This window comes from Rhinolophus sinicus, chromosome 13, assembly GCF_057876585.1.
Source record: "Rhinolophus sinicus isolate RSI-liver-muscle chromosome 13, RSI-T2T, whole genome shotgun sequence".
NCBI classification, from domain to species: Eukaryota; Metazoa; Chordata; class Mammalia; order Chiroptera; family Rhinolophidae; genus Rhinolophus; species Rhinolophus sinicus.
The window spans coordinates 48,385,295-48,403,244 of NC_142513.1; the positions used below are offsets into that span (position 1 = coordinate 48,385,295).

The 17,950-nt window shown below is 40.4% G+C and overlaps 1 non-coding gene across 1 annotated transcript; it reads right to left on the minus strand.

Moving 5' to 3' along the window:
* Positions 1-5,786: 5,786 nt before the first annotated feature.
* LOC141568347 (small nucleolar RNA SNORD115) lies at positions 5,787-5,863 on the minus strand. Its single transcript, XR_012491497.1, has one exon. It is a non-coding gene; the product is annotated as a small nucleolar RNA SNORD115 (small nucleolar RNA).
* Between the last annotated feature and the right edge of the window lie 12,087 nt (positions 5,864-17,950).

Consider the following 17,950-nt stretch of genomic DNA (forward strand, 5'->3'; position numbering starts at 1 on the left):
AGACGGGCGCCCGCCCGACAAATAAGCCACAGCCACAGCCAGGCCTACTATGTGCACGCTTGTCTCCTGCACTGCGAATAAAGGACAGTCCATGTGCGGTGGCCACTGTATTTAGTACCTGAATAACGGAACTCATATAGCATTAAAAGGTGACCTTGGATTGTTCTATCAAAATAAGATAAAATTAACTGGGAAAATAAAGAAACCCTTTAATTAACGGAAATTTTAAAGAGTAAATTAGATAGCAAAATAAAATGTAGTATGTGTACAGTGCAAATACAAGCAGAAGCATCTGAATGATCCAGATAACGATAAAAAATCAATATTTTGCACATTTGGATTTCACTACCAAATACTTTTAATCCAATACAAAATAGTGAAAAAAGAAAATATGAGAATGACTCCCAAAATTATTCGGGTTACTAAAAAAAAGAGATTTTAAAAAGGGAAGAAATAATATTGAGGATTCCTTGAACCACACAGGGACACTCACAAAGAAAAATATCTATCATCAAAATATTTTTCCGTGAGCCTCTGAGAAAATGAACTCACAGACTTCGAAGTCCGTACACCACTCGTCATAAGACACAAAAATCCAAAAGCACCAGGTTAGCTGCTTACCTTTCTTCCCTGAAAGCAACTTGTCCACTTGAAGGAACAGGTCAGGTACTCGTTTCAGCTTTTGACCTGCAGCAAAGCATCACAAAGAAAACAGACCAGGTCAAAAAATGCACTCAATTAATAAATAATAAAGCATAGCATCGGTTCCATTTTAATTCATCACAGAGGCATCCCTTGCCACAAACGTCACAGCTGCTTGATCCGTTGTCACCTTTGTCATATTCACTTGTCTGCTCTCTGAAGTCTTTACTTTGCAAATAGCCAAGAATCCTCTCTACTGGGCTATGCAAATAAATGACACAACAGTTGGTTTCTTGAATGGAAGAGCCCAAAGTTGCATGCTACTCAATAAAGACGATGAAAATACACTGGAATGTGAAAAGTACCCTGTAATGTAAAAAGTGTAAGGCTATTGTGAGATTTTTTTTTTGAAGAGGTCACCAGTGGATCCAGTTCTGAAAGTGTTTTTCTTACTGAAAGACCACTCAGCTGGACCTTAGTAATCGCAGACACTTACCCTTGATTCAAACAGGGAACTACGAGGCAATAAACAGGCCTCACACGGCACTGGGGGGTTCTAACATTTACCACCTGCATTCAGCTTACAGTGGGAAACAGGGCTGCTGGCCATCTTTCTTGACTTTAGTAAGTCTGGTTATAATGGCAACTCCAGAAGCCTCCAGAACCTTGCCTGTCTGGAGTGGTACCTGAGGGTGTACTGCTGTGGGGTAGTTCTCAATGCTGATACATTTACTTCACATGATAGAAACGGGAGTTAACTGTGAACCTGGGTTACATCTGGCAACCGTATACAATGTGACACTGCTTTCATCTGATGGGCCAGGGGACATGTATGTTCATAACTAAATTGTTGGATCATGACCACACACCACTTTCTATTTTATATGACTAAGGGCAACTTTATTTCAACACATAACACTATTTTGTGAATTCTTGCCTTCATTAACCTGCAAACACTCCCAAATACCTGGATTTTTTATGAAACCTGTTCCTCATTACTATCGTACAAACTACATTTCTTTGCAGAAGGCTTGTAAAATATCCTAAGCAAAAGAACGCTTTTGTCATTTTTCCTATCTGGCTGACTTCCCAAAATCTGAGTTCTGTTTAATGCACTATTATTTGCAAGAGCAACAATTGTAACAGCAAACTAATTGAAAATAAGAAATCGATATAATGAATGTATCTAATTAATACATGTAACATATTAACTACATCCATCAAACGAGCAAAAAATCAACAATTATTATTGGTTAAAGGCTCAAAATACATTAGGAAAGTTATTAAATTTCAAATAAAAATTTCTCAAGATATGTGAAAGTCAAGATGATACTTATATAAATGTAACACACACACACACAGAGGAACATAGATGTACTTATAAGGATAGGTAGACGGTGTAACAGAAAAGCTACTCTTCAGGTCCAGGTCAACTTAACTGACGCTGAAATTTGAATAATAATTCTTTTGCATTAGTCACCAGATACTGTCTGAAAACAAAACAAAACAAAACAGAACAAAAGCACAATGCAAATGTGTCCACTCTTGTTCTACTCAAAATGTGAAATGTACAAATAAATAAATAAATAAATACGACAAGATGAACCAAGAAAATGCAACCCATAATCCTTAAAAGTGGCAGGCATCTGACCAATATTGTAGGAGTAAGAAAGTGTTTAAATCTATTCTAAAGAACGCATAGGAAGCATGCATTAATCGATGTAGATTTCATTAAAAAAATGGAATTATAAAAGTGAACCACATGGAAATTCTAGAAATTAAAAATACAGTATTTTTAATCAAAAGGCATTAGATGGAGCCAAATGACAGAGCCAAAGGTCCCTAGCTCATGTCCCCCCAGATGTGCGGCAGCTCTTTGTGGATAAAGGCCCCTTCGGGGGCTCTTGGATCCCCACGGAGCAGTGCAGGGCAGAGGAACGCAGCCTGAAAGCGGGCACACGCCCGAGAATCGTCTTGAACCCACCCCTGGCTGCAGACAGAGCAGTCCCGCGCCCCAGGGACTCCACTCCAGCCCTGCCTGGCTATGGTCCTGCAACCAGCCCTATTCACCAAGGGAGCCTGGAAGGGCTCTGCTCACTGGTGCCCTGTGCCTGCCTTCCTCAGGCCTGCCCGGGGGTGCCGAAGCAACCATGGTCTGGGGCCACTCCTGCCCACTCAGGGACATGCAGGAAACACACACATCTGTGCCCCTGGGAACACCCCACTGACCGTAGTACCCACTGTGCACCCGAGAAAGCCCTGAGAGCTGATGCAGGTCTGCTGTGCTGGGCTCAGAGTCCCGCCACTGCCCTGCCTACCCGGGAGCCCTGGCACGCTTCTCAGTGCCCCTGGCAGCAGGCCCACTCACTTCCATCCTGACTATGGACCCGGAAGCGGCCTTAGACTCAGTTCTAGCCCACTTTGCAATGCTCCGGGGCAGTCCTGACCACACAGAGAATCTGCAGGAAACACGCCCCCCAAACCCATGTAGCTGACCCACCATCTACAGACTTCACTGTGGATAAAGCAACAGCCCCAGGACTTGACTCCAGCCCTGCCTGACTGTGGTCCCACAGGCAGTGCCATGTACCTGGTGGTCCAGCAGGAATCCCGCCTGCCTACACCCTTGGTAACGGGCCTGCCCACCACAGACCCAACTGCACACACTGCAGCTGCCACGTGACCCAGCTGCAGCCCTGCTTCACTGTAATCCCAGCGGCAGCTCCCTGTCTGGGGACCTGGCAGGAGAGTCTCCACCTGCAGAAACTAGTCTGTAAAGAACTGGAGGAGGTGTTTTCCTTCAAATGCACAGACATCAGTGCCAGGCTGCAGAGATCACAACAAACCAAACAATCCACAAAAACGACCAGAGGAAACTATTTAATAAAGCTCCAATAACCAAGCCCACAGGAATGCAACTCATAAATTGCCTGAGAAGAAATCAAAAATCTTCGTTTTAAAGTATCTCAGTATAAGACAGTAAAGATAGACTATTCAATGAAATCTTGAAAATAATACATAAAACGAATGAGAAGCTCAATAAAGAGAAATCATAAAAAATAAACAAATTCTGCAATTGAGAATATTATGAATGAATTAAATAAAGCAACAGGGAGCCTCAACAACAGACTTTACCAAATAGAAATCAGACTCAGTGAACTGAAAGACTAATTTGAAATTATCCACTCTGAGAATAAAGTAGAATAAAAAAATGAAAGAAAAAAGTCTATGGAATTTATAGGACACTGTTTTTAGATGATTGGGGGGGCTATAAAAACAATACCATAAGTTGGTTAGCTGTTAAATAGCAGACATTAATATCTCACAGTTCAGGATGCTAGAAATTCCAGGATCGATAGCACCAGGAGATGGGACGCCTGTGTTTCTATGGCAAAAGAAAAACACATGGAAGAAGAGAGGTTATCAAACTGTTACTGACTTGAAATACTGTTATAACGTGAGTAGTTATATATAAGTCTGACAAAGCAAAACTGATAGTAGCTACACGAACGTTAATGAAAATAAATCTATGCATAACATTAAAGAAAGTAATCAAATGACAAAGAAAGAGAGCAAGAGAAGGAATAGGGAAGAAAGGAACAAAACAGTCAGAAAATAATTTAAAATTAGAAATAACTACATACTTAAAAATAATCAATTTAGATGTAAATGACATAGTTTCCCTAATCAAAAAACACAGGGTACATAAAAAAAATTTAAATAACAAACACCCATCTATATGCTACACACAAATGACTAATTTCAGACACAAACACACAGAGATAAAACTAAAGGAAAGGAACTTATTGTATAACATAGAAATTAAAATAAGACAGGGATAACATTACGAGTATATAAAATATTTTTTAAAACAGTCTGTAATGGGAGACAAAAAGGACATTTTTATGAAACGAGGCTTATTCTAAATATGAAGATAATATTATAAAACCGGCAACAATACAGCACCTGAAATCAAAAGCAAATGGTAACAAATGGGAGAACTACAAATTGATAAACATTAGTTGACGTTACACTTCAAGATGAGCCCAAACTCAGCTACCACTTTCAGTTCACAGTTCCTTCTGGTGTCCTACTGACATCCCCCAAAACAAATGCAAGTATTTCCTCACCAACATATTCAATCGGAACCCTTATTTCCTGAAAAGGGGTATCAGGGTTATGGGAAAACAACGGTTTCCAATGTTCTCAACCTATTTCCTACTCTCATTTTCTCAAAAGTGGATTTCAGTCCTGAATGTGCCACAGTTCAAGGTTCCCGAACAAGATAGGAAACACTTGGCAAGGCCCCCATGTAGCCTGATTTTGGGCCAGCAAAACAGATCAAAGTACAAACAAAAATTATAGGCATTTCTTACAACCCATGTCCTGCCGATATTCATTCTGACTCCCTGTTATATTCTACAAGGTGAAATTCAGTTCTGACAACACTCAATCGTCTTTGACAACTATTGCCAAAGCAATGGAAAACGGGTGAACTTCCCATGCAGGCTGCCGAGGGATGCATTCTGTGTACAGAAATTAATCGAAATACACTTACTGAACACAACATTTATCACTCATGTACGATACAAGTTTCATAGATGCCCCCTCTGCACAGTCTGACATGAACATTGGTCAAGGACCCAGGGAACGATACTTCCCTTAATAATTGTCCTCATTAATTACTTGGGCAAATGAGAGATTGGGAGTCGTATGGATCCGGTCTACGAAGTTGGATACTCATGAAAAGCTACCCCATATCGACTCTTCAATTTACAAACAGGTCCAAAATGCATTATTGCCTGAAAGCAAGCCTGCCTCATGGACTCATGTTTCCTTTGCCTCTCTCTAAGATAGAAGACTTCTACTCACCTCAATCGTCAAGGTAACGGTGAAACACCAGCCAGGTCTTCTCCCTGAAAGACACAATGAGTAGCTAAAGCTGGGGCCTCTCACGGGCCTTCTATGAGGTACCGGAGGTACCACAAAAGCACTGTCAACGGCGTTCGGTGTCCACAAAGATGTGAGTCCCATAGGAGACATGGGATTGTCTCACCAAATCAGGGGCTTCAACGACCCAATCCCATGGCTCTAATGGAGAAGAAGCCTCCACATCATGGTGCCGCACTCCTATAACCTCCAGCAGGTCTCAGATAACCCTATATTGAATGATTTTTAGATCATCTCTCTTCAAGACAATATGAGTTCTCATCAGCGACCCAACAAAGGCAAATCCCAGAAACGGAAGGAATTGAGCATTCGCATGCTTACAGGGGACGGTGACGACAAGGGGGACATGCAGGGGAGCTGGAGATTCTGTATGTCTCTTAATCTGGAAGAACTCGAGCATGGACATCCCGGAACAGCTTGGAAAAAAAAGATAAGCTTTATATGCACCTGACCTGCATCTTAAAGAAATGAAAACAAAAGAAAAGAAAAAAAGAAAAGAGAAAAGGCAGCTCTCGTAATCATATCTTTCATTGTTCCTGGGACTGCACCAAAGGCCTGCTGCTGCCTCATGCAAATGATACACGATCAATCACTCACTCAATCTATATATGGATCAAGGAAACGCTGACCATCATCGACCCATGAACAGAAGGACAAGACCTCCACCCCAGGCTTTTCCAGGCTACGACACGTGCTACCTGTCCCAACCAGTCAAGAGAATCCTTGAGGCTCAGCTCTGCCTTTTAAAGCAATCGGATCTACAGGGAACCAAGGGCTACATCTATTGCTCACAGGAAACCAGGGAGTGACACCATGATATTACGGGCGATTTTCCCCTAGATATCTGCATACCCTGTTTTACTCATTTTTTATGTTCCCTGCAAACCTTACCATTGAAATGTTCAAGCTGGTTCCCAAAACCCAGCTGTCTACTTCAGGTCACAGTTCCCTCTAGTATCCTACTGATATACCCTAAAGGAAATGTACATATGTCCTCACCAACATATTCAAGAAGAATCCCCATTTCGTAAAAATGGATGTCAGGTTATGGAAAAAAAACGGTTTTGAATATTCTCAACCTCTTTACTAATTTTGTTTTCTAAAAAGTGGATTTCAAGCCTCAATGTGGTGTAGTTGAAGGTGGCTGAACCTGGATAGGAAACACTTTCCAAGAGACCCAGGTTTCCTGATTTGGCGCCAGCAAATCACACGAAAGTACGAATAAAAATTATTGGCTAATGCAATAATGCACTGTTCTGTGAAATTTCATTCTGACTCTATCTAGTATGTTACCCTCCATTATTAAAATGCTCAACTGTGTTTAACATCTAATGCCGAAGGTCAGGGACAATGGCTGCATTTCAAACTCTGGATGCCAAGGGCAATGTCTCTTCTAATAGAATGATCTTTCACGGTTTAATGACTTTCCACAACATTTGTCACTCATTACCTTTGGGAGTGTTTTTGCCCTCAATCCCTGGTATAGATTTCCATGGCAGTTGTTCATGTTACATTGGAAAAATTATCTACCTTCATAGTCTAATTAATTTTATGTAAGGAAGGGCCTTGCAATTATACAAATCCTGTTCCAAAATGTGACATTTATGAAGAGTTTACCCTGTGTCCATATTTAGTTTTAAGTAACATATTTAAACATATTTATTGCTGAACAAGTCTCCTGTGTTGTTTCCTGTGTCTGTGGTTTCTAATGTAATAGATATCCCCTCACCTTAAATTTAAAGGCAATCGCTACCCTCTTACCAGTTTGTTTCACTGAAATTCAGAATTAGTGGTAACATTCGTTATGAATGACGTAATTGTGGCCTCTCTGGATAAATATGGAGTTTGAAAATAAAAAGGGAGTTTATCACAAGAGCACGCTATGTTCACTTGGAATCTTATCTGGTAAAGCGACATGTGATTTTTCTCCTGAAAGGTTTTCTGAAGGACCCAATCCCATTGTCCTTGAGAAGAATAAAAGTCCTCAATTTGATGCCATAAAACTGCCGCCTACAGTGCGCCTCAGTGTAACCCATCATTCACTTTAGGTCATATCTCTCTTTGAAACAATGTATGCTCTCCTTGGCCCAACCGCGAATGCCTCCAGCCATGTGAGCATGAGCACCTGACTATGCAAACTAAGGACTGTGCCTGAAAATAGGGCTAAGACTCAGGTGTGGGTTTTGCATGTTGTGTCCTGGAGCACTGCCGGAATTGATTTCTGGTGGGGCAGCAGTGCAAATGCAGATGTTAGACTGAGGACAGTGTCTTGTGGAGATGACTAGCATAGCTGTCAAACAACCTAATCCATCACTCATGGGATTGTGGCTCATACAAGCTACTCTTTTATGTATCACAAAATTATTTAACCAGTGAATGAATAGATAAACCCATAAAGGAGACTAAGCACCATTTATTCCCCGCCTACCAGAAGGACTGACAAATAGGTTTCACAATCAGCAAACATTCATGATGTGTTTTGTTGAGTTGAGAGGTTTCTACTGCTCTTTGTTTAGCTTGAGCAGAGGAGGTGATAGATGGAACAATGGGCTTGGCATTCTAATCATGAACACATAAAAATCAGACTTCAAGGTCACATGAAATTCATCTTCTTGAAAACTTCTATTTGGAGATGTAAAAATATACATGCTGCTGGTTCAAGCACACCGCTGTATGTGATCTTTCAACAATGAAATGGAAACCATAAGAAAAATACAAACAGAAATCCTGGAACTCAAGAACAGTGAGTACAGTGAAAATTCCAATAGAGAATTTGAAGAGCACAATCAAAAAGAATTTAGTAAAGGGCCGGCCCGGTGGCTCAGGCGGTTGGAGCTCCATGCTCCTAACTCTGAAGGCTGCCGGTTCGATTCCCACATGGGCCAGTGGGCTCTCAACCACAAGGTTGCCAGTTCAACTCCTCGACTCCCGCAAGGGATGGTGGGCTGTGCCCCCTGCAACTAGCAACGGCAACTGGACCTGGAGCTGAGCTGTGCCCTCCACAACTAAGATTGAAAGGACAACAACTTGACTTAGAAAAAAGGCCTGGAAGTACACACTGTTCCCCAATAAAGTCCTGTTCCCCTTCCCCAATAAAATCTTTAAAAAAAAGAATTAGTAAAGAGAAGTCATGTGAAATTACAGTCAGAGGCACAAAAAGAGGAATTAGAAAGAGTAAGAAAGCCTATCAGAGTATGGAATACTATCAAAAGAAACTATGTGTGCATTATGTGAGCCTCAGAAGGAAAAGAAGAAAAGGGGACAGAAAATCTATTTAAAGAATAATGCTTGAAAAACCTTTCAAATTTGATAAGAAAAAGAAAATTCATGAAGCACAAAGTCACCAAACAGATTGAACCAAAATAAGTCTACACCAATATGTGTTATGATTAAATTGTCAAAGCCAAATACAAAAAGAGGATTTTGAAAGCAGCAAGAAATAAGCCACTCGTCACATACAAGGGAACTCCCATGAGGCTATAAGTGGATTTCTCAGCAGGAATTTTTCAGGTTTTGAGAAAAAGGGATGATATATTTAAAATACTGAAAGAATAAAAAACTTGCCAACCAAGAATATTACATCTGGGAAAACTGTACTTTAAAAATGAAGGAGAAATAAAGACTTTCCCAGATAAACCAAAACTGAGAGAGTGTGTCACCACTAGACCTGTTTACAAGAAGTGCGTAAGGGGGTTCAAGTTGAAATCTACAAACACTAAACAGAAAAATAAAAGCATGTGAAAGTGCAAATCTTACTTGTGAAGGTAAATACAGCTGACCATTGAAAAATACAATTTTTTTAAATCCACAGGTAAGTGGACTTGTGAAGTTCAAACCTGCTGTTTTGTGGTCACATGTACATAGATGAACAGGATAATGTAATACTGTACGCTGCTTATTCTTAAAAGTATTAAGAATAACTATAACCACAAACCCTTTTTAATGGACTCACAATTTAAAAAAAAGACATAAACTCTGACATCAATAATATAATGTGTGGGGAGGGGTAAATAAATGTGTAGAGCTTTTGTATGCAATTAAAAGTACATTGTTATAGGCTTAAATTAGACCATTATAACTATAAGTGGCTCAACACAAGCCTCATGATAACCATAAAGAAAAATCCTATAGTAGATACGTAAAAGCTGAAGAGAAAATAAACACTTTTAACTGTAAGAGAAAATAAACACTACATAACTATTTTTAAAAAGTCATCAAACCACAAGGAAAGACAAGACAGAAATAAGAGAACTACAAATCAGACAGAAACCAATTAACAAAACGTCAGTAGTAAGTCCTTACCTGTAATTACTGAAAGTAATTATTGAAGTAATTACTTCCAATGTAAATGAATTAAACTTCTAAGTTAAAAAGAACAGAGTGACTAAATGGATAAAATAACAAGACCCAGCGCTATGCTATCTACAAGAGACTCGTCTTGGATTTAAAGACATACATAGGCTGAAGGTGAAGGAATGAAAAAAGGTATTTCATGCAACTGATAACGAAAGAGAGTAGGAATGCCTATACTTATAGCTGACAAAATAGACTTAAAAAAAACCTATAACAAGAGACAAAAAAGTTATCACATAATAAAAAGGGCTAATTCATCAAGAAAATATAAAAATTATACATACATGTGCACCCAACATCACAGAATCTAGATAAACACAGAAAACATTGACAGAATGGAAGAGTGAAATAGACAATAGTAGTAGCTGACTTTAATAACTCACTTTCAGTAATAGGTAGGTAATCTGAACAGAAAAATCAAGAAGACCAGATGGACTTAAGAAATATATACAGGACATTCTATCCAACAGCTTCAGAATACACATTCTTCTCAAATACACATGGAATATTCTCCTGGAAAGATCATATGTTAGACCACAAAGCATATTTTAACAAATTCCAGATTACTGAGATATCATATGTCTTTTCCAATCATAATGGTATGAAACTAGAAATCAGTAACAGGGGACATGTTGAAAAATCACAGATCTCTGGGAATTATAAACACTTCTGAACCACTGATGAATCAATAAAGAAATAAAAAGAGAAATAAAAAATATCTTTAGACAAATCGAAGTGGAAAAACACATACCAAAATTTATGAAATGCAGAAAAAACAGTTCTAAGAGGCAAGTTTACAGCAATAAATATCTACATTAAGAAAAAAGATCTCAAATAACCTTGCTTTATACCTCAAGGAACTAGAAAAAGAATAAACTCCAAGGTAGCTGGGGGTGGTGGTGGTAATAAAGATCAGAGCAGAAATAAATGAAATAGAGACTAGAGAGAAACAATAGAAAATGTAAAACATAGGAGTTGACTTTTGGAAAAAAATAAACATGATTCACAAACCCTTAGCTAGACTAAGAAAAAAGAAGACTTAAACAAAATGAAAGAAACTTAAATGAAACTTAAATGAATGAAAGAAACTTAAACAAAACTTAAATGAAAGAGGGAACATTACAACTGACACCAAAGAAATATAAAGGATCATAGGAGATTGCTATGAAACATTGTATGACAACAAATTGCATAACCTAGAAGAAATGGATAAATTCATAGAAATATACAACCTACCGAGATATACTAAACACTAAAAAAAATCTGAACAGGCCAATAACAAATAAGAAGATTGAATCAGTAATCAGAAACTTCCCCCAAAAGAATACCCCAACACAAAATGACATTACTGGTGAATTCTACCAAACATTTAATAAATAAGCCATTCTTCTCAAGCTCCCCTAAAAATCTGAAGAATACTTCCAAACTTATTTTATGAGATCAAAATCACCCTGATACCAAAGCAAGACAAAGACATTATAAGAAATGACAATTACAGGCTATTATCCCTTATGAACATACATGCAAATATCCTGAACAAAACCAGGTTCCGCAACAAATTCAAAGTATCATATATTATCATCAAATAAGATTTTCCCTGGGTTTCAATGTAGGCAAATCAATGAATTTGATATACCATATTAAAAGAATATAGGATAAAAGTTATATGAACATCTCAACGGGAAGAAAGGCATTTAACAGTATTCCACATCCTTTGATAATAAATACACTCAACAAATTAGGTATGGAAGAATGTTTTTCAACATAATAAAGGCCACATATGACAAACTCATCATACTCAAAGGTGAAAACCTGAAAGCTTTTCCTCTAAAATCAGAAACAAGACAGGGATGTTAACTCTTGGCACTTGTATTCAACATAGAAATGGAAATCCTGTTCAGTGATTAGCCAAGAAGATGAAATAAAAGGCATCCAAATTACAAAGGAAGAATTGATTACAGAGGGCAGGGTCTATGTGTCAATATACAAAGAGACTGAAAAAAAAAAAAAAACACTAATAAAGGAATTCAGGAAAGTTGAAGAATACAAAATCAACATACAAAAGTCAGTTGTTTCTCTACACAATAAGCGCTCCAAAAAAGAACTGAACAATCTCATTTACAATAGCACACACAAAAAAATACTTAGTGATAAACCTAACCAAAAAAATGAAAGACCTGTACACTGAAAACTGCAAAACATTGATGAAAGAAAATGAAGATGACACAATTATATGGAAATGTATCCTATGTTAATGATTGGAAGAATTAATATTGCTAAAATATCCATATGACCCAAATAGATCTACAGGTTCAACGCAATCTCTATCACAGCTTCTGCACAGCAAAAGAAACCATCAACAAAACAAAGAGGCAACCAACAAAATGGGAGAAGATATCTGCAAATTTGAATAAGGGTTTAGTATCCAAAAAATAAGGAATTCATACAACTCAACAACCAAAAAAACAAACAATCCAATTAAAAAATGGGCAGAGGACCTGAATAGACATTTCTCATAAGAAGACATACAAACGGCAAACAGATATATGAAAAAATGCTCAACTTCACTAGCTATTAGGGAAAATGAAAATCAAAATCACAATGAGATATCATCTCACACCTGTTATTTGTCAGCATGACAAATAATAACTGTCCATCATCAACAAGACAAATAATAACAAGTGTTGGAGAGGCTGTGGAGAAAAAGGAACCCTCATACACTGTTGATGGGAATGTAAATTGGTGCAGCTGCTATGGAAGGCAGTGTGGAGCTTCCTTTAAAAAATTAAGGATATAGTATTCCATTGTGTATATATACCAAAATAAAAAATAATAAAAAATTAAGGATAGAATTACCATGTGAGCCAGCAATCCCTTTTCTGGGTATCCAAAATCTGAAAATATTTATCTGTAAAGATATATGTACCCTTATGTTCACTGCAGCATTACTCTCGGTGACCAAGACATGGAAACAACCAAAGTTTCCTTTGATAGATGACTGGATAAAGAAGATGTAGTACATATACACCATGGAAAATTATTCTGCCATTTGTGACAACATAGATGGATCTTGAGATTATCATGCCAAGCAAAGTAAGTCAGGCAGAAAAAGTCAAGAACCCTATGACTTCACTCAAACGTGGGATATAAAACTAAAAGCAACAAACAAACCCACAAACAAAAACTCATAGACACAGACAACAGTGTGGTGGTGACCAGAAGGTAAGGGGAGAAGAAAGTGGTAAAGAGAGTAAAGGGGGTCAAATTTATGGTGATGGAAGGAGAACTGACTCTGGGTGGTGAGCACATAATGTGATATACAGATGATGGGCTATAGAAACGTACACTTGAAACCTATACAATTTTACTAACCAATATCACTCCAATACGTTTAATAAAAAAATTTTTTTTAAAAAAGTTGTAACAGCTATATATGATTTCAGAGGGATAGTAGATTGGGGGATGGAATTAATACTTGGTGAGGGGTATAAATAGCTATTACATTGTTTTGTACACCTGAAACTAAAAAAAAAAGTGTAAAAAAATTCCAATCACATTTTTTCACAGAAATATAAAAAATAATTTTAAAATTTTAAAATTCATAAAGACCAAAAAAGCCCCAGAAAGTCAAAGAAATATAGAGGAAGAATAGGAAAGCTGGAGGCATCACACTTCCTGACCTCAAACTATATTACAAAGCTACAGGAATCAAAACAGTGCAGTACTGGCATAAAAACAAACAGAATTACAACTAAACTGCAGAAGCACCACCACTGAGAACCGCCTGATGTTTAGCTGAACAGCAACCCTGCAACTAAGGACACACAGGAGAAGCCACCTGGAGATGGGAGGAGGGGCAGAAACGCAGGCTGGTACCACGCCCGCGTGTGACCATTAAAAATCCTGAGGGACATCTCAGCTGTGGCGGTCCCTCTGAGGAATGAAGGGTCCCAGCACCACACCAGCTCCCCGGCCCAGGGCTCCAGTGCCAGGGAGAGAAGTCCCCACAACTTCTGGCTGTGAAAACCAGCAGAGATGGTGGCTGAGTGACATGGAGGGCGGCTGGAGTCCCAGATGCTCCTCTTAAAGGGCCCGCACACGGACTTACTGCTGCATTCACTTGCTCTGAGCTCCGGCGCTGGGGCAGCAGCTTGAAAAGCACCTGGGACACACGGGGAGAAACTGAGGTGTCTGGCTTCAGAGTGAAGGCTGGAGGAGCAGCACCGTCCAGTGCTGGGGGGCAACACTGTTCCTTTGTTGAGCTTTCTCCACACCAAGCCGAAGGCACAGGGCGGGCCAGATTTATGTCTCCTTCAAGCCAGCTCACTCCGAGGCCACCCAGCCAACACAGTTCAAGAAGTTCAGCAGCAACTTCTCTCAGAGGCGGAGCCACACCAGGGAAAACGTGGGCCTGTACTAAAGTTCAGTATCTCTCAAAGGCTCACAAACACCAAACAAGCAACATCTGGCCTCAGCATAACCCGGAACCTCGGGCTAAGAGTCCCAAGCCTGGCCCTAGCAGCAGCCAGGCTCAGTTCACAGCATAACCACTCCCAGGTGTTTCTAATCTTAACACAGGCAGCTCCCAACCGCAAACCACTTTGTAGCTCCTACCAGGTGGCCCCAGGCCAGACACAGGAACAGGCTGGCTGTCATGCAGGGCGGCCTGCGGGGTCTCTGCTCCCGTTCCCCACATAAGAACACAGGACATGGTGAGGCCAAAAAGGAACACCCACGGAGCCATAGGTAGGGGAGTCATACCACTATATTCTCTCTGGCGGCACTATACTCTCACTGGAGGCTGGATCCACACTGTCCACAAACCGCCATCCGCGCTTGCCAGCCCAGCCACCATCTTCTTGCTAGCCCCCATTCTTTCTCTTTCTGCTAGCGTAGCCACAGCAGTTATATTAGTGGCCAATGGCTCACTGGTTACAGCTGACGGCCAACTAGCCATAGCTGATGGCCATGCAATCACAGTTGATGGCCATTTACTACCTGAGCCAGCACCTGTCTATGTGAGGCTGAGAGCCTGGAAACTACTTTCTGGGGCTCGGTCCCCACACTGGCCTTGGCCTGCACCACAGCCCCTCCCAAGAGGCCCCAGAACCAACACTCCTGGTGGCCATCTTCAGACCACACCTGAGTACCACCCAACCACCTCCACAAACGACACATCCAAAGGGCAGACTGGGCAGGCACCAGAGCCCAGCTAAAGCGAATCCTGCTCTGTGGGCTCAGCCCCTACGAAGCAACTGGTCTGCTGAAGTCACATCCATTCTCACAGCCAGCCTGCCTGGGGGTCAATCCCACCTATTGAGGTGTGAATAGAAATCAAGGTTCAACTATAACAGGAGGGCACACTCAACCCATATAAGGGACACCCCTGGAGCACCTGGCTCAGGTGACCAGGGAGACTGTGCCAGTGGGCCCCCCAGGATACCTACTACATAAGGCCATTCTACCAAGACCAGGAGACATAGCAGCTCTACCTAATACATAGAAACAAATAGAGGGAGGCAGCCAAAATGAGGAGACAAAGAAAGATGTTCCAAATGAAAGATCAGCACAAAGCTCCAGAAAAACAACTAAATGAAATGGAGACAAGCAACCTACCAGATGCAGAGTTCAAAACACTGGTTATAAGGATGCTCAGTGATTTCAGGGAGAACTTCAACAAAGAGATAGGAAACATAAAAATGGAGATAGGAAATATTTAAAAAAAAAGTCAGAAATTAAGAACGCAGTAACTGAAATGAAGGATACACTAGAAGGAATCAACAGATTGCATGAAGCAGAGGATCAAATCAGAGATTTGGAAGATAAGGTAGCAGAAAACACCCAATCAAAACAGCAAAAAGAAACAAAATAAATAGTTTAAGGGCCTCTGGGACAACATCAAGCTTACCAAAATTCACATCATAGGGGTACCAGAAGGAGAAGAGAGAGAACAAGGGATTGAGGACCTATTAGAAGAAATAATGACAGAAAACCTCCCTAACCTGGTGAAGGAAATAGATATACAAGCCCAGGAAGCATAGAGTCCCTAACAAGATGAACCCAAACAGGCCCACCCAAGACACATCATAATTAAAATGGCAAAGGTTAAAGACAAAGAGAGAATCCTAAAAGCAGCAAGAGAAAAGCAGTTAATTATCTACAAGGGAGCCCCCATAAGATTGTCAGCTGATTTCTCAACAGAAACTTTGCAGGTCAGAAATGTACAAAGTGATGAAAAGCAGGGACCTACAGCCAACCTCACTTTACCCAGTAAATCTATCACTTAGAATCGAGGGAGCACTGGGTAAGACTGCCACTCTTCCATGCCCCACCTTTTTTTCCAGAAATCACTTATTTACCAACCCAGATGCTTTGCATCTCAGGTGCTCCATAAACACTCCAACCAGAGTGTAGCACATTGTAGCCCCTACTTGACACAGCAGGTCCCTTCCTAACAGATTATCCAGCACACGGGGAGTCAAGGCATATTCTAAAGGAGGACCTACTTGCATGGGAGCTTCCGAGGAGAAAGAGCAGGAAGAAGGTCGTCCAGAAACACCCACCTTACATAAGTTTCTGTGTTAGGATAAAACAAGAAAGGTTAGTAGAAATTGAAGTATTTATGGCTCCAGTATCAAAAAGAAAAAAGAAAAGATAGGAAGAGATTAAGGTGGGGAAAAGAAACAGACACATACAATTTTCTCCATTCCCAGTTCTGGGGCTCTTTCGTTATGTCAGTTTTGCACATTGGTTTGCACCATTTACCAATAACTTCCTGTCTGATTTCCTGAGGTGGGAGGATTCTTTGGGGGGGTGGTTAAGTTTCACAGTTAGACTCTGTACCTTGCATCTTCCTCAGTCTCTTCCAGCAGTTCTTTTTCCAACGTTTTGACTTTTCAATAGTGACTTACTGACTTTCCATTATGGCGTGCTTCTCATTTATTGGTGGCCCCAGACACGAGTGTTTTCTCTTGTGAATAATTATAACTGGGCAGTTACAACTGCAGCCTTACGTTTCTTTATGTCTTCTCTTTCTACATATTTTTCCCCAAGCGGGGTTGCTGCCACCAAAAATCTAGAAACAAACTGTCCTTGCCATAAACCTACTTTTTCTACTTGTATTTGAATTCCTGGCAACAAAAGCGCCATAAAAATAGAGAGGTGTAAGGGGCTATTCTGATCTTCACATAGATTTATATCTGTCAGTTTAGAAAACGACCCAGGGAACTGTGGTGACAGTCGGTGAAGGACTCACCCAGCTTCTGAGTGTAGCATCTGACTCTTCCTGGTTTACCCTTTGCATCAAGGTTTCCGAGCCACAAACAAAGAATGGCCTGAGTTATTGGAGGAAGTGTGTCGTCGGGCTCCTGAGACCTTGGCACCCTCTGATGTGGGGATTACCATTTCTCCTCCGTTTCGCCTGTTCCCTGAGTCAAAGAAAGTCAACAGGAGGCAGAAATCCACGCACCAGCCAGCGTGCATCCCTGCGTACAGGGCTATAGACTGAAAACACACTGCAGGGCAACTGAAGAAATCTTTGTGGCTCTCTCCAGAGCACTTGAAAATAATTCTTAGGATAGCTCATCTTAGCCGGGGAAAAGGGTACCTAGACTCTTATAGTTTCAGTCCTCCCAGCAAGGCTGTGTACATTCTAACACAGGGGTGTCCAAACTTTTTTCAACGGTTTTCACCAAGGGCCATATGCAGTAAAATACACAAATAGCTGAGCCACTCACTTGAGGTGAAGAACGTATTGTCTCACGTGGTTTATTTAAGTAAACCAAATATATTTTTGGAATTTGCAGTGGGCCAATAAAAAATGGATCATGGGCCGCAGTTGGCCCGTGGGCCGCAGTTTGGACACCCCTGTTCTAACAGGTATTTGAGTCGCTGGAGTCACAAAAGGAGGGCCGAGAGTCTTCATAATGTCTTCATAATGAAATGAAAAATGATTTGGTTTCTACGGCACTGCGGTTTCAGTTTCTATTTTGCCCTTTAAAAGCAT